The sequence below is a fragment of the Scyliorhinus canicula genome, chromosome 2 (assembly GCF_902713615.1).
Source record: "Scyliorhinus canicula chromosome 2, sScyCan1.1, whole genome shotgun sequence".
NCBI classification, from domain to species: Eukaryota; Metazoa; Chordata; class Chondrichthyes; order Carcharhiniformes; family Scyliorhinidae; genus Scyliorhinus; species Scyliorhinus canicula.
The window spans coordinates 78,037,342-78,061,825 of NC_052147.1; the positions used below are offsets into that span (position 1 = coordinate 78,037,342).

The 24,484-nt window shown below is 48.3% G+C and overlaps 1 long non-coding RNA gene across 1 annotated transcript; it reads left to right on the forward strand.

Annotated features, from left to right (window-relative positions):
- The first annotated feature begins 6,824 nt into the window (after positions 1 to 6,824).
- On the forward strand, positions 6,825 to 24,166 carry LOC119955148. The gene is made up of 3 exons (XR_005458394.1): positions 6,825 to 6,958; positions 14,785 to 14,908; positions 23,780 to 24,166. It is a non-coding gene; the product is annotated as an uncharacterized LOC119955148 (long non-coding RNA).
- Positions 24,167 to 24,484: the final 318 nt, after the last annotated feature.

A 24,484-nucleotide genomic window follows, 5' to 3' on the forward strand; every position in this document is an offset into this window, starting at 1 on the left:
ACCCCCCTGAACCCCTCAGTGCCATCGCCAACGGCTCAATCGCTAATGCAAAGAGTAAGGGAGATAGGGGACATCCCTGCCTAGTACCTCGATGGAGCCCAAAATATTCTGACCTCCTCCCGTTTGTTACCACACTTGCCATCGGAGCTGAATAGAGCAGTTTTACCCACTTGATAAATCCCTCCCCAAACCCAAACCTTTCCAACGTCTCCCACAAGTATTCCCACTCCACCCTGTCAAATGCCTTCTCCGCGTCCAGCGCTACCACTATCTCCGCCTCCCCTTCCACTGCTGGCATCATAATCACATTTAACAATCTCCGGACATTTGTGTTAAGTTGGCGTCCCTTCACGAACCCCGTCTGGTCTTCATGGACTACCCCTGGCACACAGTCCTCTATCCTGGTTGCCAGGACCTTTGCTAACAGCTTGGCGTCAACATTCAGGAGGGAGATGGGCCTGTAGGACCCGCACTGGACCGGGTCCTTGTCCCGCTTCAAAATCAAGGAGATCAGGGCCTGCGACATTGTTGGGGGCAGAACCCCCCCCTCGCGCGCCTCATTAAAGGCTCGCACCAGCACTGGACCCACCAAGTCCACAAATTTCCTGTAAAACTCCACCGGGAACCCATCCGGCCCCGGCGCCTTCCCCGCCTGCATCTGGCCTATCCCTTTAATTAGCTCCTGCAGCTCTATCGGCGCCCCCAAACCTTCCACCAGCTCCTCCTGTACCTTTGGGAACCCCAATTTGTCGAGAAAGTTCTTCATTCCCCCTCTCCTCTTCGGCGGTTCAGACCTATACAATTCCCTATAGAAGTCCCTAAAGACCCTATTCACCTCTTGCCCCTTCTGCACTACATCCCCACCCCTCTCTCTCACTCCCCCAATCTCTCTGGCTGCATCTCGCTTACGAAGCTGGTGTGCCAGCATCCTGCTCGCCTTTTCCCCGTACTCATACGCCGCACCCTGCGCCCTTCTCCACTGCATTTCCGCCTTCCTAGTGGTCAGTAGGTACCATACATCTTCTTAACAACCCTATCAACCTGGGTGGCAACTTTGAGGAATCTATGTTCGTGGATCCCAAGATCCCTCTGTTCCTCCACACTTCCAAGAATTCTGCCTTTAACCCTGTGTTCAGCATTCAAATTCGACCTTCCAAAATGAATCACTTCACATGTATGTACTTTGAACTCCACTATGTAAGAATCATCAATTGTTTCCCAAACCAGTGCTGAGAGACCAACTGTGTAACCCGGAAGCCATTTCTAGGGCTCCACCATTTATCTTTTCTGTGTGTGTGTATGTTAATTCATCGATACTTCAGTTGTTTATTGATGGAACCTGCCCATTGAGTGGTCTATAACTAGTAGATAAAGTACATAATTGGTAATTTAGCTAGCTAGGAACAACATTGAGCCAGTGGGGTAGTGGAACAAGAGACAGACAGTGCACTCCTCCCATCTCGGTCATAACATATTGTGATCAAATAATATAGAAGTGCTGCTGGCGCCCAGATCTTAATAATCAAGATGCTTTGGAGATGGTTCACTGTGAGGCTGCAAATTATTGTAACAAAGCAGACAATGTGCAAGTCGATTTAATTAGCTTGTGGGCAGTTTGAAAAGGGGATTAAGATTTTGAAGTAATAAAATTGATTTGAAAATTTGGAGATGATTCAGTGATTTCACCAATACAAAGAAAACAAGTATTTTCATCAGCCCCTTAGATGTTATCTCCCAGATGTATGTTTGAGATATACAGATGGCATTTTGGTGAGTGACAAGTATTATTAGAAAATGTTTAGCACACTGTCCACATGTGGCAATAGGAGATTGCTCTTCTCTAATTTACCTATTGGCATAAAAAGCTCTTTGAAATTTATCATTGTCCGTGAAGGCAATTGAGCAAAATCTAGAACATATCAGTCAAAAATTAAATCTCCACAATTCAGGCTTGCCTATTTGTATTTCAAACTTAAGACTTCATTGATCCCTTTGAGAACTGTAGCTGGGTATTCAGGTATTTGCTCAACTATTTCTTTATTTACTCAGCCCCTCCATCCAGTTCTTCACCCCATATCTTTACAGCTTCTCAAGCAACAGGACATCTAACACCTATGAAAGGATTCTATTTTGCATATCTACGATTTTTAGGGATGTGGGCGATTGGGGGAAGGTTGGTGGTCGGTTGGTTGGAAAAGGAATATTTTGGAACACCTCTGGATTGACATCGCCATAAAATACAGGATACGGCCCAGTGAGACTATAACTTTCATTTTCCTGTATATTAAAAAATAAATTTAGAGTACCTAATTCATTTTTTCCAATGAAGGGGCAATTTAGCATGGCCAATCCACCTACCCTGCACATCTTTGGGTTGTGGGGGTGAAACCCACCCAAACACGGGGAGAATGTGCAAACTCCACACGGACAGTGACCCAGAGCCGGGATCGAACCTGGGACCTCAGCGTCATGAGGCAGCAGTGTGAACCACTGTGCCGCCATGCTGCCCCTTCATTTTCACTGCATTTGACTAATTTTTGTTTATGATTCTAAAAAGTAGAATGGTCCATGTTGAGCGGTTTCATCTTGTCCAATATAGTTGGACCACAGGACACCACTATCTGTCCTTAAGGGGAATCAATTTAAAAGTAACCTGTGGAAAATTTCAGGGAGCGAGTGGTGAATTTATAGAACAAGCTTATTAGGGAAAAGGTGAAAGTAATGCTCTTTATTCATTCAAATTCAAATTGGATAGATTTATTACAGAAAATTGTATTTTAGGATAATGTATATGAGCAATTTGAGATTGCCAACAGCAGTTTATCTTCTGCATTAAGTTTTTTATAATTACACTACTCCCAACACGTGTAAAACTGGACCAGTCTTTCGGGATCGGACTACTTGGGGCAGCACGGTAGCATGGTGGTTAGCATAAATGCGTCACAGCTCCAGGGTCCCAGGTTCGATTCCCGGCTGGGTCACTGTCTGTGTGGAGTCTGCACGTCCTCCCCGTGTGTGCGTGGGTTTCCTCCGGGTGCTCCGGTTTCCTCCCACAGTCCAAAGATGTGCGGGTTAGGTGGATTGGCCATGATAAATTGCCCGTAGTGTCCTAAAAAGTAAGGTTAAGGGGGGGGGGGGGGGGGGGGGGGGGGGGGGGGGGGGGGTTGTTGGGTTACGGGTATAGGGTGGATACGTGGTTTTGAGTAGGGTGGTCATTGCTCGGCACAACATCGAGGGCCGAAGGGCCTGTTCTGTGCTGTACTGTTCTATGTTCTATGTACTATACGAAGTGGATAATTGTGTGCGAGTGAAATTCAACAAGTTGGCAGCCATTGATGGAACATGTTCCAATTGTGAAGCAAAACTTGTGAAGGCCTATGGTAAGCCAAAAAAAGGCATTTCAGCACAGCAGTCTTTGCTGGGAGTAGCTTAAATAGTGATGGGCAGACAGGAAAGGAAATCCGAGGTGGAAACATTACTGTAACAGTATGTGCCAAGATTATGCTACATGATAGCTGCAATTAAAGTAAGTAAGTAATGTCACCACAGCCCCAGATGACCGTAGGCTGCTTTCCCGTTTGAGGGGGAAGCTGACTGGTGGTGAGTTCCCTCAGGTTAACTCATCGTGGTGAGCGGCAATGTTGAGAAGGCGGGCCTTCACGAATAACTTCAGCCGAAACGGGATTCAAACCCACGCTGTTGGTGTCGCTCTGCATCACAAACCAGCTGTCCAACCAATTGAGCTGCAATTATACTGACAGCAGCTGGTATCTGTCATGATATGTATATTGACTGGGATGTAAAGGGTTAACAAGTTAATGATAATGATTCATATCACTAGAGGGAACCACAGAACCGTCATATATGTCATGGATTTGGGGATTCTGGCATTAGAAGATTAGGGGCTGGATTCTCCATTGTTGAGACTATGTCGCAACCCGGCGTCAAAACGGTGGAGTTTTACTCCTGAAATTCCTGGATTAAAGGGACACGAATTCCCAGCCCTGCAGGGGGCTAGCAGGGACCCGGAGTAAATCTCGCAGCTTTTGCTGCCAACACAGGCCCCCGCACTGTCAGAGGCCGCGCATGCGCACGACAGCGGCCTCCAGCGGCTGCGCTGTGCTCCATGGCTGACTCAGACCGTGGAGTTGGACCCGAAAAAGAGACCCACCAATCGGCGGCGCACCCGACCCTCAAACCCCGCACAATCATTCCCCGGCAGCCTATAAGGCACTTGGCCGGTCGGGGACGGAGGATGTCGGAGTGGGCCTCTAGCAATGGCCCCCGGTGGCGCGGCGTACTCCCCGGTGATGCCACTTTTTTGGAGAATCGCTGAACCGCCGGTTGTGATTACGGCGTCAAACTGGATTCTCAGCCCCACTGCCAGCCGCAATTTCGGCGTCAGGGTGCAGAGAATTCAGCCCTAGACGTTTAGAAGATGATTAAGAAGATTAGAGAGTAGGAGGATTAGATAGTGAAGTGAGAGAGCAGTTGTATACTTGAGAGTTCTGTAAGTTAGAGATAGTATAGTTTTATACAATAACCTTCTACTTTAGGAATGTGAACAAATCTTAGTAGTGTAAATAAATTTATAGTTTTGTTTGTTAACAAAGTTTTGTGTTCTTTATTCAACACTACACATCCGAGCCATCCAGGTGAAGCAGAGAATACAACAGCATCAACCTCTCTACTGATCCAGATCCTGAGAAAACAGTTCCTGCCAATATTCATAGAATCCATGGATTTAATAGATGTCAATGTTGTCAAATAAGTATGCCAAAATCTGCAGAAATAGAATCTCTATAGTGCAGAAAGAGGCCATTCAGCCCATCGAGTCTGCACTGACTCTTTGATAGAGTACCCTACCCTCGGCCCATGCCCTGACCCTAATCTAGTAACCCAGTAAATCCACCTAACCTTTTCGACACTGAGGGGTAATGTAGCATGGCCAATCTACCTGACCTGTGCACCTTTGGACTGTGGGAGGAAACCGGAGCATCCGGAGGAAACCCATGCAGACAAGAGAAAGTGAAAACCCCACATAGACAGTCACCCAAGGCCAGAATTGAACCCGGGTCCCTGCGCTGTGAGGCAGCAGAGCTAACCACTGTGCTACTGATGCTTTGGGGCATCTGTTGGCTGTGCCGACTTTAACAAGGCTATGGCTCTTGATATAATTTATTGCAGACAATGTCACTGAAAACATGACTTACTGTAATTGGGAACCATTCTACATATGGCTAACCAGACATTCACATATATTGATGACACTGTTGAGGGGGTCTGCTACACAGCTTGCTTTGAGACGAGTAACTTACACCAGCCCTGCATGTGACAAAATGAGATGGCACCTTTGGGTATCAACACAGTGGCACAGTGTGGCCTATGGCGCTGAGGACCTGGGTTCGAATCCCGGCCCTGGGTCACCGTCCATGTGGGGTTTGCACATTCTCCCAGTGTCTGCGTGGGTTTTGCCCCCACAACCCAAAAGATGTGCAAGGTAGGTGGATTGGCAACGATAAATTGCCCCTTACTTGGAAAAAATAATTGGGTACTCTAAATTTATTTTAAAAACCACAGTTGTGGATGTAACAGCAGCTGGACAAAGAAGGTTCTGTTTGCAGCCTGATGTGTGCCTGCCCTCCCTCCATCCTGTCTCTTTGCAAACAGGTCAGCTCGAACGGTTCCTTTTGAGAAACCCACAATGCCATCAACAGTTCTGGAGTTCGGGGCTGTGTGGGGAGACAGTGGAGAGCAGGAAATAATTTAGCACAACTGTTGTAAACGCTCATGCGAGCCTAACAGCAGGAAAAATGAAAGGTTCCCCAAACCAGCTAAAAACAAAATGTCAGTTACATCGGTGTGTCTGTTAAATCAATCCTTGTTTATGCATCAGTCCTTGACAAACCTGAATATCTGGTTCACTGGATTTGCTTTTCATTTAGCATGTTGCATGCCCCCACTTTGAAACTGTTTACAAGTCAACCCGCACTCATTTATCTACATTAATGAAACCCCACCCATTTTCAATGTTAACTGGAATAGGTGGAGCTCAGTTGCAACTAATCTCAGATGAATTTCAATGCCTTGTTCAGCACAGCCTGCGGAACTTTCTAGAGCATAATGGAAACTAAAGTAAATTTTACCTCAGCCTGGATGAGATGTATCAAAGCCAACTGTAAATATCATTGGACAATAGAGGCTGTCCTTAGCCATTCAGTAAATATGTTTGTCTTGTTATGCTCTAAGTGTGGCATAAGCGGCTTCCTTGTGGTGCACTTGACAAAGGAAGGTTCAGACGTGGAGATAACTTCAACACGTTTATTGAACTATATACACTTCTATTACTCGGGTTCGACACTACTGTTAATCCTACTATAGCTACCCAGACTGACTAACCAGTCTGCTACAATCCACATGGTGGGAGTGATATTGAATCAACCCTGTGTCTGTACTCACTGACTGTCTCCACTGGAAAGAGGCAGATCATGTGTGTGGTGTCCTTTATATATGGGTTGGTGTAATGCCCTCCTGTGGTCGTGTCACCTCTGTGTGTATCGTAAATGCCCATTGGTTGTGTCCTATCTAACTGTTCTGTTGGTTGAGTGTCTGTGTGTCATGTCTCTGGTGCTCCCTCTAGTGTCTAGCTAGTCTACATGTATTTACATTAACCCCTTGTGTATTTACAGTGATGCACATCATCACAATGTTTTGTTAGCATTAACCATTCATTGTTTTAACATTAATAATCAAATAATTTTTTTGATTTCTTTGATGATACGATGGTTTGCTTAAAGTTTATTCTGTATCATTTCCCACAGACATCATGGGCGCAAATTGACCAATGCGTTGTGCCCAGCATTGATCCCAATGTGCCGGGTGAATAATGGGAAAGGCCTAAATTGAGATTCATGCCGGGCGCGAACCATTTTGTAAGTCACCTGGCCCACACTCAATGGTGAGTTCTGGATCATTAAACCTAATTTTCATTCATTTTAATCTCATTAACGAGATTGAAGTCGAATGCAGCGGCCTCCCAGGAGTCAACCAACTCCCCAGTGAGAAATCATGTGGAAGGCAGTTAATAAATCTTCAAATATGTGAAGCTGGCGCAATGGCTATTTTTTAGCTACCTGCTGTTACCCCAGTGCTTGGGGAAGGAGAGGGATGGGGCAGGCTTGAGGGGCAATTGGTTTAGACATAGACATAGAACATTGCAGAAAGAGGCCATTCGGTCCATCGAGTCTGCACCAACACACTTAAGCCCTCACTTCTATCCCATCCCCCTAACCCAATAACCCCGATTAACCTTTTGTGGACACTAAGGACAATTTGCCATGGCCAATCCACCCAACCTGCACGTCTTTGGACTGTGGGAGGAAACTGGAGCACCCGGAGGAAGCCCACGCAGACACAGGGAGAACGTGCAGACTCTGCACAGACAGTGACCCAGTGGGGAATCTAACCTGGGACCCTGGTGCTGTGAAGCCACAATGCTAACCACTATGCTACCGTGCGGGAGGCTGGTGGGGTCCAACACAGGGGTCGCCCCTGAGGGGGGGGGGGGAGGAGAGGAGGGTGTTAGGGGCTTTGTGTCTGTGAAGCCTTGAAGCCATCTTTAAATATTGTGGAAACCCACAACAGGGGCAATCACAGCTGCAGCGTGTCTGTCCTACCAAACTGTCCCAGGACAGAGCCCTGCTGCAGCTTATCTCCTAAAATTAAATTTCACCCCCTTTGACTGTGAGCAGCCTCTGGCTTCACAGCTGAAGATTATTTCAAACGAAGGATTAATTTTGTTAGTAGTGAGAACACTTCACAGCTGCAGGTAGTGTCTGTGCCTGCTCCTGCTGGTGATTGCCGGTGCCTGCAGGCTGCTGCTGCTGTTTCCTTCCTATTTGGTAGCCGGAACACCGGGCTCAGCGGGGCGCATGAGTCCAGAAGGCAATCCGGTTTGAAGCGAGAAGATGCTGCGGGACCTGGTGTGTGACATTAATTCAAATGGGCCACCCGATGCTTTCGCAGATTGCTGATGCTTTTGTTGCTGGGGTGGTGAGAGCTGCATGTAACTGGCACATCTCCATGGGTTACACACACTGGAAGTCAAGGATGTTGAACTGCACCTTCAGTGCCAGTGGAATATGTTGATGTCAGGATTTTGTTCCAGTGAGATTGGGCCGTGTGGGAGGATCTGCACAGCTGTAACTCCTGGATGGAGAGTGGCACTGATACATGGGACAAGTCACACATTGATGCTGTAATGAACTCCAATTAGCTTTATTGGTTGGCCAATTGGAGTATGAGCTCCCTCAATGATAGCTCATTGAGGGGGCCCATATAATCACCTGTGTAGGCTTTGTGAGCCAGTCTTAAGTTGACTGGACTGCTAGCAGCACTGTTTGTAGCTGCTCCTGTAAGATCGTTATTGTAAATAAATATTGGTGTGGTGACGGAACTCCTGCCTCCCGTGGATTACTACAGATGCACAGATCATTTCTATGACAAAGTTCTAGATAAGATGACACATTCTCAGGCTTACCCTCCACTTCTGTTGAGGAACCTGTGAGGGGTAATACCGTGTGTTTGGGGTTTTTTTTTGTGAAAATGAGCTGATGTAGCCTTGTATTGGAACCAATATGGAACGGCGATATTTCCTTGTTGTTCAATGATTTGTGTGAGAGGTGGAAAGTTCTGTAATTGATTTTCAAATCTTTGTTACTGCTGATTGGGCTGGTTTAGCACAGAGGAGCTGGTTTAGCACAGTGGGCTAAACAGCTGGCTTGTAATGCAGAGCAAGGCAGCAGCGCAGGTTCAATTCCCGTACCCGCCTGCCCGAACAGGTGCCAGAATGTGGCGACTAGGGGCTTTTCACAGTAACTTCATTGAAGCCTACTCGTGACAATAAGCAATTGTTATTATTATTGTTTAATAACAAAATAATCTCAACTCTCAAGTGCCTCCTCGAAGGAACAAGTGCCATGTCTCAGAGCATGATTAGTGCATTACATGTCCTGCAAACTTTGATGTGTGAACAATGTGCCTGTAACTGCCAAAAATTAAACATTGACGAGCTGGGCTTCAGCACTGAGGACGCTCTCATGGCCAAAGGATAAATGTCTGGATGAGTGACCTCCCTAAAGTTGATGGCAGAGGTCTGGTGTCTGGGGTTCCTGATGTGGCCAGGGGTGAATGTGCAAAGCGAGGATTGCCAGCACAACCTGCTCACTGGATGACACGATGAGAGAAGACGGGAAAGTCATGGTAAGGCTCGGGGAAGCTTGGGAGTTTTGAGGGTCTCGGGATGGAAGCCCTAACTGATTGCCGGTGTCTCTTCTCCTTCACTTCCTTCCAGAAAGAAATATGTTTGCTGGTGTCGATCTCACAGGGACTGCCCTTGTTGCACTTGTCGCAGCCGCGGGCGGGCACATGCCGAAGATGTCAGCAAGGTCAACGTGGGCCGGAGGCGGCATTACATGTGCAGGGAGCAGCTGACACACCCGGAAGACCCAGCCACTCATTAGGCTGAGGAAAGAGCCAGAAGGGGCCAGCAACATGTCAAGGTGTACGGGGATTATTGAAAATGAAAATGAAAATCGCTTATTGTCACGAGTAGGCTTCAATGAAGTTACTGTGAAAAGCCCCTAGTCGCCACATTCCGGCGCCTGTCCGGGGAGGCTGGTACGGGAATCGAACCGTGCTGCTGGCCTGCTTGGTCTGCTTTAAAAGCCAGCGATTTAGCTCAGTGAGCTAAACCAGCCCCTTCAATAAGCTGTCGGACAGCATATGTCACAGAAGACTGTGTCTCAACAGAGAGACAGCGCGGCACCTGTGTCACGTCCTCGTGGACATGGCATCCTATGGAGGAGGAGGACACTCACTCACTCCTAGTGGCCTCATTGGGATACACTGAACGTTTCACTGTTCCCACATACCCGGAGCTGGGATACACTGAGCGTTTCATTGCTCCAACCTTCCCGGAGCTGGGATACACTGAGCGTTTCATTGCTCCAACCTTCCCGGAGCTGCGATACACTGAGCGTTTCACTGTTCCCACATTCCCGAGGCTGGGATACACTGAGCGTTTCATTGCTCCAACCTTCCCGGAGCTGGGATACACTGAGCGTTTCACTGTTCCCACATTCCCGAGGCTGGGATACACTGAGCGTTTCATTGCTCCAACCTTCCCGGAGCTGGGATACACTGAGCGTTTCATTGCTCCAACCTTCCCGGAGCTGCGATACACTGAGCGTTTCACTGTTCCCACATTCCCGAGGCTGGGATACACTGAGCGTTTCATTGCTCCAACCTTCCCGGAGCTGGGATACACTGAGCGTTTCACTGTTCCCACATTCCCGGAGCTGGGATACACTGAGCGTTTCACTGTTCCCACATACCCGGAGCTGGGATACACTGAGCGTTTCACTGTTCCCACATACCCGGAGCTGGGATACACTGAGCGTTTCACTGCTCCCACATTCCCGAAGCTGGGATACACTGAACGTTTCACTGTTCCCACATTCCCGGAGCTGGGATACACTGAGCGTTTCACTGTTCCCACATTCCCGGAGCTGGGATACATTGAACGTTTCACTGTTCCCACATTCCCGGAGCTGGGATACACTGAGCGTTTCACAGCTTCAACCTTCCCGGAGCTGGGATACACTGAGCGTTTCACTGTTCCCACATTCCCGGATCTGGGACACACTGGGCGTTTCACTGCTCCAACCTTGCCGGAACTGGGATACACTGAGCGTTTCACTGCTCCCATCTTCCCGGAGCTGGGATACACTGAACGTTTCACTGTTCCCACATTCCCGGAGCTGGGATACACTGAGAGTTTCACTGCTCCAACCTTGCCGGAACTGGGATACACTGAGCGTTTCACTGCTCCCATCTTCCCGGAGCTGGGATACACTGAACGTTTCACTGTTCCCACATTCCCGGAGCTGGGATACACTGAGCGTTTCACTGTTCCCACATTCCCGGAGCTGGGATACACTGAGTGTTTCACTGTTCCCATCTTCCCGGAGCTGGGATACACTGAACGTTTCACTATTCCCACATTCCCGGAGCTGGGATACACTGAGCGTTTCACTGCTCCCATCTTCCCGGAGCTGGGATACACTGAACGTTTCACTGTTCCCACATTCCCGGAGCTGGGATACACTGAGCGTTTCACTGTTCCCACATTCCCGGAGCTGGGATACACTGAACGTTTCACTGTTCCCACATTCCCGGAGCTGGGATACACTGAGCGTTTCACTGCTCCCACATTCCCAGAGCTGGGATACACTGAGCGTTTCACTGTTCCCACATTCCCGGAGCTGGGATACACTGAGCGTTTCACTGTTCCCACATTCCCGGAGCTGGGATACACTGAGCGTTTCACTGTTCCCACATTCCCGGAGCTGGGATACACTGAGCGTTTCACTGTTCCCACATTCCCGGAGCTGGGATACACTGAGCGTTTCACTGCTCCCACATTCCCAGAGCTGGGATACACTGAGTGTTTCACTGTTCCCACATTCCCGGTGCTGGGATACACTGAGCGTTTCACTGTTCCCACATTCCAGGAGCTGGGATACACTGAACGTTTCACTGTTCCCACATTCCCGGTGCTGGGATACACTGAACGTTTCACTGCTCCTATCTTCACAGAGCTGGGATACACTGAGAGTTTCACTGCTCCCACATTCCCGGAGCTGGGATACACTGAGCGTTTCACTGCTCCAACATTCCCGGAGCTGGGATACACTGAGCATTTCAATGCTCCAACCTTCCTGAAGCTGTGATACACAGCCCATCACTGTTCCCACATTCCCGGAGCTGGGATATACTGAGCGTTTCACTGCTCCATCCTTCCCGGAGCTGGGATACACTGAGCATTTCACTGCTCCTATCTTCACAGAGCTGGGTGTGCTGGTCTCTTTGCTTTAATGTTGAGGCGTCTGGCTGTGGTGAATGTAATTCACACTGTAATATATATTATACCATGTCACTGTAAGCTCGACATACGAGCAGTTGCATTGCCCTACCACTAGGGGGAGTTGCACTGGGAATGTACAGGAGTTTGTACTTGGGCTCCACCCTTGCCTCCACCCACGGCTCCTGCCCCTAGACTGACGTATAAAGGATGATGCCGAAGAGCCAGCCACCAGTTCATCTGGAGTTCATCGTGTTACAGGCTGGCTCTGTTGTAAGTTGATTAAAACCACTGTTCACATCCTAAAGCACGTGTCTCGTGAATTGATGGTCACATCACTGGCTTCTTCACTGTTACCAATATTTTGGAGCTCTGGGTTCCTCTCCTGCACTTCCTGAGCACACTACTGCTTCTTCAGCAAGTGTCACCCTTATCCCTCCTTATCTGATGAGCAGCAGTGCTGTTGTCCATGTTGGATGGACGGCATCCCTGGCTTCGGGTTTGGGCAGTGGCTTGGTCCATTCTTTTTGGTTAACTTCACCAGCTGCTGCTTCCCTGGTTGTCCCTTTGCTGGTTCCTCCTCCATTTATTTGGCCTGAGGGGAAGTGGGTAGCTCAGGCCACAGTGTTGGTATTTGGTAACCTGCTGCCCCACCCTTTTTCATTTTCCTGTCCCTCACTGTGTTCTTCTTTGACCCGTCCTGCTCACCGGAGTGCTCGATGGATGGAGGATTATAGGTCTGCTTGGTAGTAGCCATGCTCTCTGTTCCATCTGAATGCCCCTCCTTGGTTCTAGCTGCCTGAGTGTAACTTAGGCTCCATTTTGGGCAGGTCTCGTAGAGTTGGTCAGAGTGAACAGAGGCTGCAGCACTTAGTCTGCTTACAGTCATTTGTCAGGTGGCCTTCCTGCTTGTAGTTCTTGCATAAGGTGGTGCTGCAGTTGGCCACAACCTGGCGAGAATTGAACCCGCGCTGCTGCCTTGTCCTGCATTAAAAACCAGCTGTTTAGCCCACTGTGCTAAGCCAGCCCTTCGGCGTAACCTTGACCTGTTGCTGGTCCAAATCTGGAACGAGTCCTTGATCTCCCAATGGTGTTGATATACCCGGTGAAGAAGGTGAGGATACTTAAGGCAGGAACATGTCATTTGTAGAGATGTACTGTCTCAGCCGACAGCAGCAGCACCAACAGCAGCACCAACTATCAGCATTCTCAGCTGTGGCTAGTTTCCTTTTTTCTTCACTCTTCAACTCCGGCGCGAAGGAGTGGCGTGAACCGCTCCGGCGTCGGGCCGCCCCGAAGGTGCGGAATTCGAAGGGCCTCCGCCGGCCGGCGCGTGTTGGTGCATGCGTGGGAGCGCCAGCGTGTGCTGGCGTCATCCCAGCGCATGTGCAGGGGGGTTAATCTCTGCACCGGCCATCGCAGACTGTTACACCAGCCGGCGCGGAAGAATAGAGTGCCCCTATGGCACAGGCCGCCCGCGGATCGGTGGGCTCCGATCACTGGCCAGGCCACCATGGGGGCACCCCCCCGGGGCCAGATCCTCCCGTGATCCCCCCCCCCCCACCCCTCGAGGACCCCGTAGGCCGCCCGCGGAGCCAGGTCCCGCCGGTAAGTACTTGTCGTAACATACGCTGGCAGGACCTGCCGAAAACGGGCGGCCACTCGGCCCATCGCGGGCCGGAGAATCACTGGGGGGGGCCGCTGCCTGCGGCTGCCGACCGGAGCGGCGCGATTCCCGCCCCCGCCAGAGATCCGGCAGCCAGCCGGGGCAGGATTCACGCCGCCCCCCCCACCAATTCTCCGACCTGCCGGAGAATCCCGCCCATGATCTGAACTCCACTGAAAGCTTGGTGGAAGCTGATTCAATAGTAACTTAGGGGAATTTGATATATTCTTGAAAAGGAAACATTTATGTGGGAGCAGGGGAGTTTGACTAATCGGATAATTCTTTAATTAAACGTCCTCAATTGGTGTCTAGGTGGGAAGGCCATTCTCCAGCCTCCTTGCCCGACACTTAGTTGGCGGGGTCTCCGCCCCACATCTTCCTCCTCCATTATATACCTCCCCTCCTATCCCAGCCCACCTCCAGTTGCAGGAGGGGGTGGCATTACATTCCATCCAATACGTTTCCAGTCCTTGCCTTCTTCTGGTAAAATTACCTCACACTTAAGTATCTTAAAGCCAGTTATCTTTTACAAATTTAGAAGCGGTTTTGACATGGATATATAAAAATGATGTTCTGTCAATATCAAATAATGGTTATTATAAAGCAGCATTGGAGATAGATTCAGAAAACTACTATAATCCTGCTCCCTAAACAAACTGACCCAATAGTAATTATATTAGAACACAGCCCAGCTACACTTCTCAGTTTCTTAGATAAACGGTGAGTTGACTTTGTTTGAAGGCCACTGTTACTTTGTGCAGACTTTTTTTTTGCAAGTTATTCGCACTTTACAGCAATAACATGTTCGCTTTGAAATCAATCAGCGTGCACAGAAATTGCTGGGTGGCTGATTCTGAATATATTATAATGGCTTAAAATTGATGAGCAGCTTATTTGGTGAAAGATGTCACAGGCAGATAAATCTAGTCAAACAAATGACCGCGTAACACAATCAATAACTTTATTTATAGAATCATAAATGTTAAATTGTGACTTTCAGACTGATTGATTTATTTTCATTAGGGCTAAACAAAGGAAACATTTACAGAGTTATGGTGAAAGAGCAAAGGAGTGGGACTAATTAGATGGCTCTTGCAATGAGCCAACACATGATCAATGGGCTGAATGGCCTCCTTCTGTGCGACGCGATTTTAAGGGTGAGAACGTCAATAATTTAAAACTATTTCACGTACAGATTCTCGATTCTTCAGGGCCGTAAAAATGATGTTATACCGAAGTCATCCAGCCCAACTGGCTGATGTGATACCAGGATACCAAAATTTACCATCACAGGCCATGGTACTGAAACCTGATTGAAGGTAAGTAAACTTCATTGAACATTTTCCAGAGGGATGCGTCTGAGAGGACCTGGGTGCATTTTTGGAGATGTTCGGTACATTTACAGAAGCATGTTGCTGCATCCACACAGATTTAACAGGGGAGTTGATACTCTGTCCGCGCAAAGGTTGCATCAGGTATGGTAACAGCAGTGATGGCACCCCTGGGTCTGCAGAATGACAGGGAGATGGAGCAGAGGTTGCAGAGAGGACAAGATCTGTGCCATGCTGCCATCTTGGAGGCAGACTCCCTCATGCTCCTTTGTAGTGACGGGAGGCTATCTGTGGCTTTAAAAGTCTTTGAATGTTGTCTCCCAAATTCATATCCACCTTTCCCAAAACGTCACGTTTGAATTCTTCCAATCAGTTTTCTGCCCCTGCCACAGTACCAAAATAGATCTTATCAAAGTCACAAAGGATATCATAACTGGAATAAAGGAAAACTATCGCTCTCGACCTTCTTGAGGTTGAAGCAGATTGCTCGCAGCCTCTGCATCATATATGACCGAAGATGAGCTTCATATATCCATGACATCACTGTGACTGCCTATTTCAAACTCTGAAACATGGCTGTGCTCCATCCCGACCTCTGCTCCTCTGCAACTGAAACCCCCCGTCCCCCCTCCATTGTATTGTTGCCTACAGACTTGGCTATTCCAATGAAGTCCAGGCTGGCTCCCCACAGGCCAGCCTCGGTAATTTATGCTTATCCAGAAGTCTGTTGTCTTTCCCTATCTCACACCGAACACTGTTCACCCTCTGTGCTCACTTACTCTGGCTCCCAATTAAACTACGCCTGAGTCTTTTTCATCCTGGTTGTGAAATCCCTCCATGGCTTTACCTCTCTCTCTATCTCTCTATTCTCCTCCAGCCTTACATCCCTCTGTGCTCCTCTAAATCTGGCCTTTGGGCCATTAACAGTATTTATCATTCCACCATTGGTGGCTGTGCCTTCAGCTGTCGAGACTCTTCACTCTGGAGTTCTATCCCTCAGGCACTCCTACTCTCGACTTCACTTTCCTATTTCGATACTCCTTAAACCCTCCCACTTTGATCTTGCTTTTGGTCATCTGTCTTATCACTTCCTGTTACGTTGAAGTTGCTATATAAACACAAGTTGTGTTATTGTTGTATGGCAGAACAGCGAATGCACCCAGCACCCAGCTCCAGGGTCCCAGGTTCGATTCCCGGCTGGGTCACTGTCTGTGTGGAGTCTGCACGTCCTCCCCCTGTGTGCGTGGGTTTCCTCCGGGTGCTCCGGTTTCCTCCCACAGTCCAAAGATGTGCGGGTTAGGTGGATTGGCCATGCTAAATTGCCCGTAGTGTCCTAATAAAAGTAAGGTTAAGGGGGGGTGTTGTTGGGTTACGGGTATAGGGTGGATACGTGGGTTTGAGTAGGGTGATCATGGCTCGGCACAACATTGAGGGCCGAAGGGCCTGTTCTGTGCTGTACTGTTCTATGTTCTAATGCACCTCATTGTGTTCCCCTGTATGCTACTCCATCAAACCTCTCACATGCCCTCTGCAGCAGTATTTGCCTTCAGCTTCTGCTGGGCTGGCAAAGTAAGCATTCTTTACCCTAGTCTGGCTCCAGCCCACTCATACCCAAATGACTCAACATATTGATTCCATCTCTATACTAGCCCCTAAGTCTAAGCTATGTGCAGTTCCAGTATCTGAGTTGGTAGCTGCAATTTTCAGGTTGAGTGATCACTTCATCAATGCTGTTGCTCTCCCCCTCTCTCTTTTCCTCCTTGGGCCACTATAACTGGCCAGGGGGCCGTTCTTGAATTTCTGAAAGCAGGAAATCAGCAGGAGAAGGGAAGTGGGCTGAGAAACAAGGGCGGAATTCTCCGAGCCTCCGCACCAACATCGCGATCAGTGCCGGGGCGGAGAATGGGCGTTGATGCCGAAATCCGGCGCGACGCTGCTCCCGGAATTCTCTGGTATATATTTGTCTGCAATGAACCTGCACCAATGTGAAATGGGTGGTACATGGCAGCTCTTCATGTATATCTGTCATTAATTGTTCTCCCTCTAAAGGTTCCTTGTGCTCATTTTATCCAGCTGCAGAGACACAGCTGGGCGTGGGAAGACAACATGGCATACCGGAACTTTAATGCACCGTCGTAGACCACATCCTTTGTATTTAGCTTATTTCAAGCAAAAGCAACCTTGGTTCATACACTGTGGCCTAAACCCCTGGAAAGTGGCTTTAGGAATTTTAGATTGCTCCAGAGAGCCAGCATAGACACAATACATCAAATAGCCTCCTTCTGTGATTGCAATAGCCCATGTGGTCGACAGTATCTTACACCATTATGTCGGTACCAGGAGAATATTGCTGTTCCTTGCTGAAGAAATGCCAAACCATGAGATCTCCACATTATGTGGCATGCCCGTTTGGGTAGACTCACTCACCATCTATGGTATGCTGTTAATACCTCTTAATAATCCTAATTAATCAATGGTTTATGAACAATATTACAGACAATCCATATCATCTCAGATGTATATTGAGTTCCTTAATGATCCTGCCCCAGTTAGTATTTTGTAGGATTCTGAGCAGTGAACCCTGTGTTCCTAGGCATCTGTAACCTTACTATAGATGGTGACCAGAACCGGATCCTCAGGATTCCCAAGCGCTGCTTGATCACGCTCCAGGTCGCAACATGGCCATCGTTGGAGAGGATCTCCACGTCGGTCTGTGACCTTCGGATAGGTGTCATCAGTCATGACTGCAGCAGATAACCCCTTCCACCTAAGAACCAACCCCCCAGCCAGGGGTGCGCCTCAAAAAGGCCGGGAAAAATCGAGTGTGCCAGGTTGAAGGATCCGTGAACGCTGCCCGTGTATCGGTGCAGATGTGAATGATGCGCAGCTGATGGTCACATATCAGTTGGACGTTCATTGAGTGGAACCATTCAGTTTGTAGAGCCACCTGTCATCTGCAGGTATTCGTAGGGCTACATACACCCCGTCGTTCACCCCCTGGACCTGGGGCATCTCAGCGATGACCGGACATCCTGGTGGTATGATCTATGTTCTATGACTGGGCATATAGGGCCTCTGTGGCAGTGCTGTGCACCTGTGCACTGAGGTCTCTGAGACCCCAGACAGGACCCCATTCAGCGCCTGGAAGGAGCCCTTGGCATAAAAGCTCAGGGTGACCGTCACCTTGACCGCTACTGGCAGCGGGTGTCCTCCCCCATTCCCCCCGCGTTGTCAGGTACCCAACCAGGTCCACCGGGCTACACACCGGCCCACTGTGGACACTGCCCATGCATGCCCCCCCTCATTTCCTTCCCCCCCCCACCCCCAACCACGCATCCCAGCCACCGTCGGTGCCCATGCTGGGGCCTCTGGTCCTGGCGCCCATCCCTGCTGCCGGGGTACAGTCAGCTATTGCTGTCCGTGCCAGCGATACACTTCACAGCCCCCGTCTGGCGCCCCCCTGTTGGGGCTGTTGTGGGCGTTGCCCTTGGGCAGGCCCTGTGATGTCCCGCCGGTGGGTGGTGGCCAGTTGTGGGGGAGGGGTGGTATGACGGAGGGTGGGGTACAGGAGTTGTCGGATGGGGGCACCTGTACAGCCAGTGGCACGCTGCAGAACCAAAGGCCAAGGTGGGTGGTCAGTGGGGTGCACAGGAGAGTGGCTACCTCGCAGGCCGCGGCAATGCTTTTTAAGATTATTGTTATCACCGATATCTTTCCCCTTTCTGACTGTGATTGGGTTAAAGTTATTACTGTTAATTCAATTTGATTGAGATGTCTGTCCATCAAATTTTTATGTGGAGTGATTGAAATACGTCTCTCTCATGAAGCCTTATCCGTTGTCATGGAAACTGTTTCTGGGAATATAGCCCAGAACTTAAAATTACAAAATGTGTCCTTGGTCTGACTGGCCTCATTATCTTGATGTTTCTCATGGGATACAGCAGTTTTTACTGTCATGTGGATTTTAACAAACCATTTTAAGAAGCTACTTTAAATCTTGGGTCATTTATTCCTTTAAACTTGTTATATACTAAAAAGGTAGATTCTATCAGGATGTTACCCAGGCCCCATGCCTAACCCCCCGCCAACCCCCTTCACTCCCCCCCCCCCCCTCCCCCCAGCAAGTGTCAGGACCGGCAGCCCATGGTCTCGCCTCTCCATGCCTTCGAGACAGGATCTACTCCAGTTTGGAAGGAAGTGGACGTACTAGTGAGAGGCAGCACGGTTTTGTGAAGGAGAGGTTGTGTCTCACTAACTTGATCGAGATTTACGAGGAGGTCACAAAGATGATTGACGTAGGTAGGGCAGTGGATGTTAGAACATAGAACATAGAACACTACAGCGCAGTACGGGCCCTTCGGCCCTCGATGTTGCGCCGACCTGTGAAACCATCTGAAGCCTATCTGACCTACACTATTCCATTTTCATCCATATGTCTATCGAGTGACCACTTAAATGCCCTTAAAGTTGGCGAGTCTACTACTGTTGCAGGCAGGGCGTTCCACACCCCTACTACTCTCTGAGTAAAGAAACTGCCTCTGACATCTGTCCTATATCTCTCACCCCTCAATTTAAAGCTATGTCCCCTCGTGTTGGTCATCACCATCCGAGGAAAAAGACTCTCACTGTCCACCCTATCTAACCCTCTGACTATCTTATATGTCTCTATTAAGTCACCTCTCAGCCTTCTCCTCTCTAACGAAAACAACCTCAATTCCCTGAGCCTTTCCTCGTAAGACCTTCCCTCCATACCAGGCAACATCCTAGTAAATCTCCTCTGAACCCTTTCCAAAGCTTCCACATCCTTCCTATAATGTGGTGACCAGAACTGCACGCAGTACTCCAGGTGTGGCCGCACCAGAGTTATGTACAGCTGCAGCATGACCCTGTGGTTCCGAAACTCAATCCCCCTGCTTATAAAGGCTAGCACACCATATGCCTTCTTAACAGCCCTATTAACCTGGGTGGCAACTTTCAAGGATTTATGTACCTGGATGCCGAGATCTCTCTGTTCATCTACACTACCAAGAATCTTGCCATTAGCCCAGTACTCTGCATTCCTGTTACTCCTTCCAAAGTGAACCACCTCACACTTTTCCGCATTAAACTCCATCTGCCACCTCTCAGCCCAGCTCTGCAGCTTATCTATGTCCCTCTGTATCCTATAACATCCTTCAGCACTATCCACAACTCCACCGACCTTCGTGTCATCTGCAAATTTACTAACCCATCCTTCTACACCCTCTTCCAGGTCATTTATAAAAATGACAAACAGCAGTGGCCCCAAAACAGATCCTTGCGGTACACCACTAGTAACTGAACTCCAGGATGAACATTTGCCATCAACCACCACCCTCTGTCTTCTTTCAGCTAGTCAATTACTGATCCAAACCGCTAAATCACCTTCAATTCCATACTTCCTTATTTTCTGCAATAGCCTACCATGGGGAACCTTATCAAACGCCTTACTGAAATCCATATACACCACATCAACAGCTTTACCCTGATCCACCTGTTTGGTCACCTTCTCAAAAAACTCAATAAGGTTTGTGAGACATGACCTACCCTTCACAAAACCGTGTTGAGTATCGCTAATCAACTTGTTCTTTTCAAGATGATTATAAACCCTATCTCTTATAACCTTTTCCAACATTTTACCCACAACCGAAGTAAGGCTCACAGGTCTATAATTACCAGGGATGTCTCTACTCCCCTTCTTGAACAAGGGGACAACATTTGCTATCCTCCAGTCTTCCGGCACTATTCCTGTCGACAAAGACGACATAAATATCAAGGACAAAGGCTCTGCAATCTCCTCCCTGGCTTCCCAGAGAATCCTAGGATAAATCCCATCTGGCCCAGGGGACTTATCTATTTTGACATTTTCTAAAATTGCTAACACCTCCTCCTTTTAAACCTCAATTCCATCTAGCCTGGTCGACTGAACCTGAGTGTTCTCCTCGACAACATTGTCTTTCTCCAGTGTAAACACTGACGAAAAATATCCATTTAATGCTTCCCCTATCTCCTCTGATTCCACACACAACTTTCCACTACTATCCTTGATTGGCCCTAATCTTACTTGAGTCATTCTTTTGTTCCTGATATACCTATAGAAAGCCTTCGGGTTTTCCTTGATCCTATCCGCCAACGACTTTTCGTGTCCTCTCCTCGCTCTTCTTAACTCTCCCTTTAGGTCCTTCCTGGCTAACTTGTAACTCTCAAGTGCCCTAACTGAGCCTTCATGTCTCATCCTAACATAAGCCTTCTTCTTCCTCTTGACAAGTGCTTCAACTTCCTTAGTAAACCACGGCTCCCTTGCTCGACAACTTCCTCCCTGCCTGACAGGTACATACTTATCAAGGACACGCAGTAGCTGTTCCTTGAAAAAGCTCCACATTTCGATTGTACCCATCCCCTGCAGTTTCCTTCCCCATCCTATACCTCCTAAATCTTGCCGAATAGCATCATAATTGCCTTTCCCCCAGCTATAATTCTTGCCTTGCGGTATATACCTATCCCTGCCCATTGCTAAAGTAAACATAACCGAGTTGTGATCACTATCACCAAAGTGCTCACCTACATCTAAATCTAACACCTGGCCGGGTTCATTACCCAGTACCAAATCCAATGTGGCCTCGCCCCTTGTTGGTCTGTCTACATACTGTGTCAGAAAACCCTCCTGCACACACTGCACAAAAACTGACCCATCTATAGTACTCGAACTATAGTATTTCCAGTCAATATTTGGAAAGTTAAAGTCCCCCATAACAACTACCCTGTTACTCTCGCTCCTGTCAAGAATCATCTTTGCAATCCTTTCCTCGACATCTCTGGGACTATTCGGAGGTCTATAGACAACTCCCAACAGGGTGACCTCTCCTCTACTGTTCCTAACCTCGGCCCATACTGCCTCAGTAGACGAGTCCTCAAGCGTCCTTTCTACCGCCGTAATACTTTCCTTGATTAACAATGCCACACCCCCCCCTCTTTTACCATCTTCTCTGTTCTTACAGAAACATCTAAATCCTGGAACCTGCAACAACCATTCCTGTCCCTGCTCTACCCATGTCTCCGAAATCGCCACCACATCGAGATCCCAGGTACCAACCCATGCTGCAAGCTCACCCACCTTATTCCGGATGTTCCTGGCGTTGAAGTAGACACACTTCAAACCAGCGTCCTGCTTGCCGGTGCCCTCTTTCGATCTTTTAACCCTATCCCTGACCTCACTACTCTCAACATCCTGTACACTGGGACTACAATTTAGGTTCCCATCCCCCTGCTGAATTAGTTGTCTATCTGGACTTCAGTAAGGCCTTTGACGAGGTCCTTCATGGCAGACTGGTACAAAAGGTGAAGCCACACGGGATCAGGGGTGAGCTGGCAAGATGGATACAGAACTGGCTAGTCCATAGAAGGCAGAGAGTAGCAATGGAAGGGTGCTTTTCTGATTGGAGGGCTGTGACTAGTGGTGTTCTGCAGGGATCAGTGCTGGGACCTTTGCTTCTCGTAGTACATATAAATGATTTGGAGGAAAATGTAACTGGTCTGATTAGTAAGTTTGCAGACGACACAAAGGTTGGTGGAATTGCGGATAGCGATGAGGACTGTCAGAGGATACAGCAGGATTTATATAGTTTGGAGACTTGGGCGGAGAGATGGCAGATGGAGTTTAATCTGGTCAAATGTGAGGTAATGCATTTTGGAAGGTCAAATACAGGTAGGGAATATACAGTGAATGGTAGAACCCTCAAGAGTATTGACAGTCAGAGAGATCTAGGTGTACAGGTCCACAGGTCACTGAAAGGTGGAGAAGGTAGTCAAGAAGGCATACAGCATGTTTGCCTTCATTGGCCGGGGCATTGAGTATAAAAATTGGCAAGTCATGTTGCAGCTGTATAGAACCTTAGTTAGACCACACTTGGAGTATTGTGTTCAATTCTGGTCACCACACTACCAGAAGAATGTGGAGGCTATTGAGAGGGTGCAGAAGAGATTTACCAGGATGTTGCCTGGTATGGAGGGCATTAGCTATGAGGGGAGGTTGAATAAACTCGGTTTGTTCTCACTGGAACGACGGAGGTTGAGGGGCGGCCTGATAGAGGTCTACAAAATTATGAGGGGCATAGACAGAGTGGATAGTCAGAGGCTTTTTCCCAGGGTAGAGGGGTCAATTACTAGGGGGCATAGTTTTAAGGTACGAGGGGCCAGGTTCAGAGGAGATGTGTGAGGCAAGTTTTTTACACAGAGGGTAGTGGGTGCCTGGAACTCGCTGCTGGAGGAGATGGTGGAAGCAGGGACGATAGTGATGTTTAAGGGGCGCCTTGACAAATACATGACTAGGATGGGATAGAGGGATACGGACCACGGAAGTGTAGAAGATTTTAATTTACACGGGCAGCATGATCGGCATAGGCTTGGAGGGCCGAAGGGCCTGTTCCTGTGCTGTACTTTTCTTTGTTCTTTGTTCTATGTCCGACCTCCTCACTCTCCCTCATCAGTCCTGGCGCATGTTTCTCGATTTTTAAAAGCACAAGTGAAACTCGCCGCCGGGAATCCCCCCCAGCGGAGGCGGAGAATCGCTGAAGCCCCGGAGAATACTGGGTCAGACCTGCTAATGATATGCCAACGACGTTTACTATACATGCGGAGTGGAACGCATTGACGCCGCTGTTGAGGCACCGGAGAATTGCGAATTGGTGTGAAACCGGCGCACACCACGATTTCGGCGTCAAGAATCAATTCTTTGCCGAATTGTGTTTCCCGATTCCGGCATCAGCCGACAGAGAATCCCGCCCATAAAATTTGGGAATTTGAGAGTGTGGTTTTAAGTTAATTGGAAGATTTTTTTTCCAGGGCCGATACAGAAAGAAGTAGGGTTTGGATGGGGAAGGACTCGAGTGGAGGACACTTAACAGTTCCGTTCAGTGATGTAAAATGTATCCAAATGACATCAGAGCAATGTTCACAAAGGATTCTATAATATTTTTGCCAATAATATTTCATACTCCTTTAATTTATAAAACAGAAATTCTTAAAATGCTTATTTCTTAACAATCTATTACCATTTGCCAACAGTAGATGGCAATATTAACCTTTAAATCCTGTACATCTTTGTCATTCTGAACAATTACTGTAGGTGACTTTCAGCTGTAACAAGACTATTTACATAAATAGCCTGACATATAAGGAGCTGGATGCAAGATATTTTGATTATAATAAATTTGTTCTTTTTATCATGGATTGACCTGTTATGATTTTTCTTGTGGTGCTTTATTTTAACAATAGAATCTGGTTTTAAAAAAATTGATCTTGTCTGCCTATGAAATATGGATGCTCAGGGGTCAAGTCTTTGCCCATCCTGACCATCATGCCTCAGCCTCATTCTTGGTTTACAGTTGGCTTGCTGAGATCTTCACGCAACTTGGGCCCAGTTTCAGCCTTGGTACTGTCCTGCAGCCTCTCTCTGGAACGCCCTTCACCACTTCTAGGTCCAAATCTTTCAAATGGCGGAATCTCACTTCCCACCATCCAAACAGTCGGTGGACAACACATTGCCGC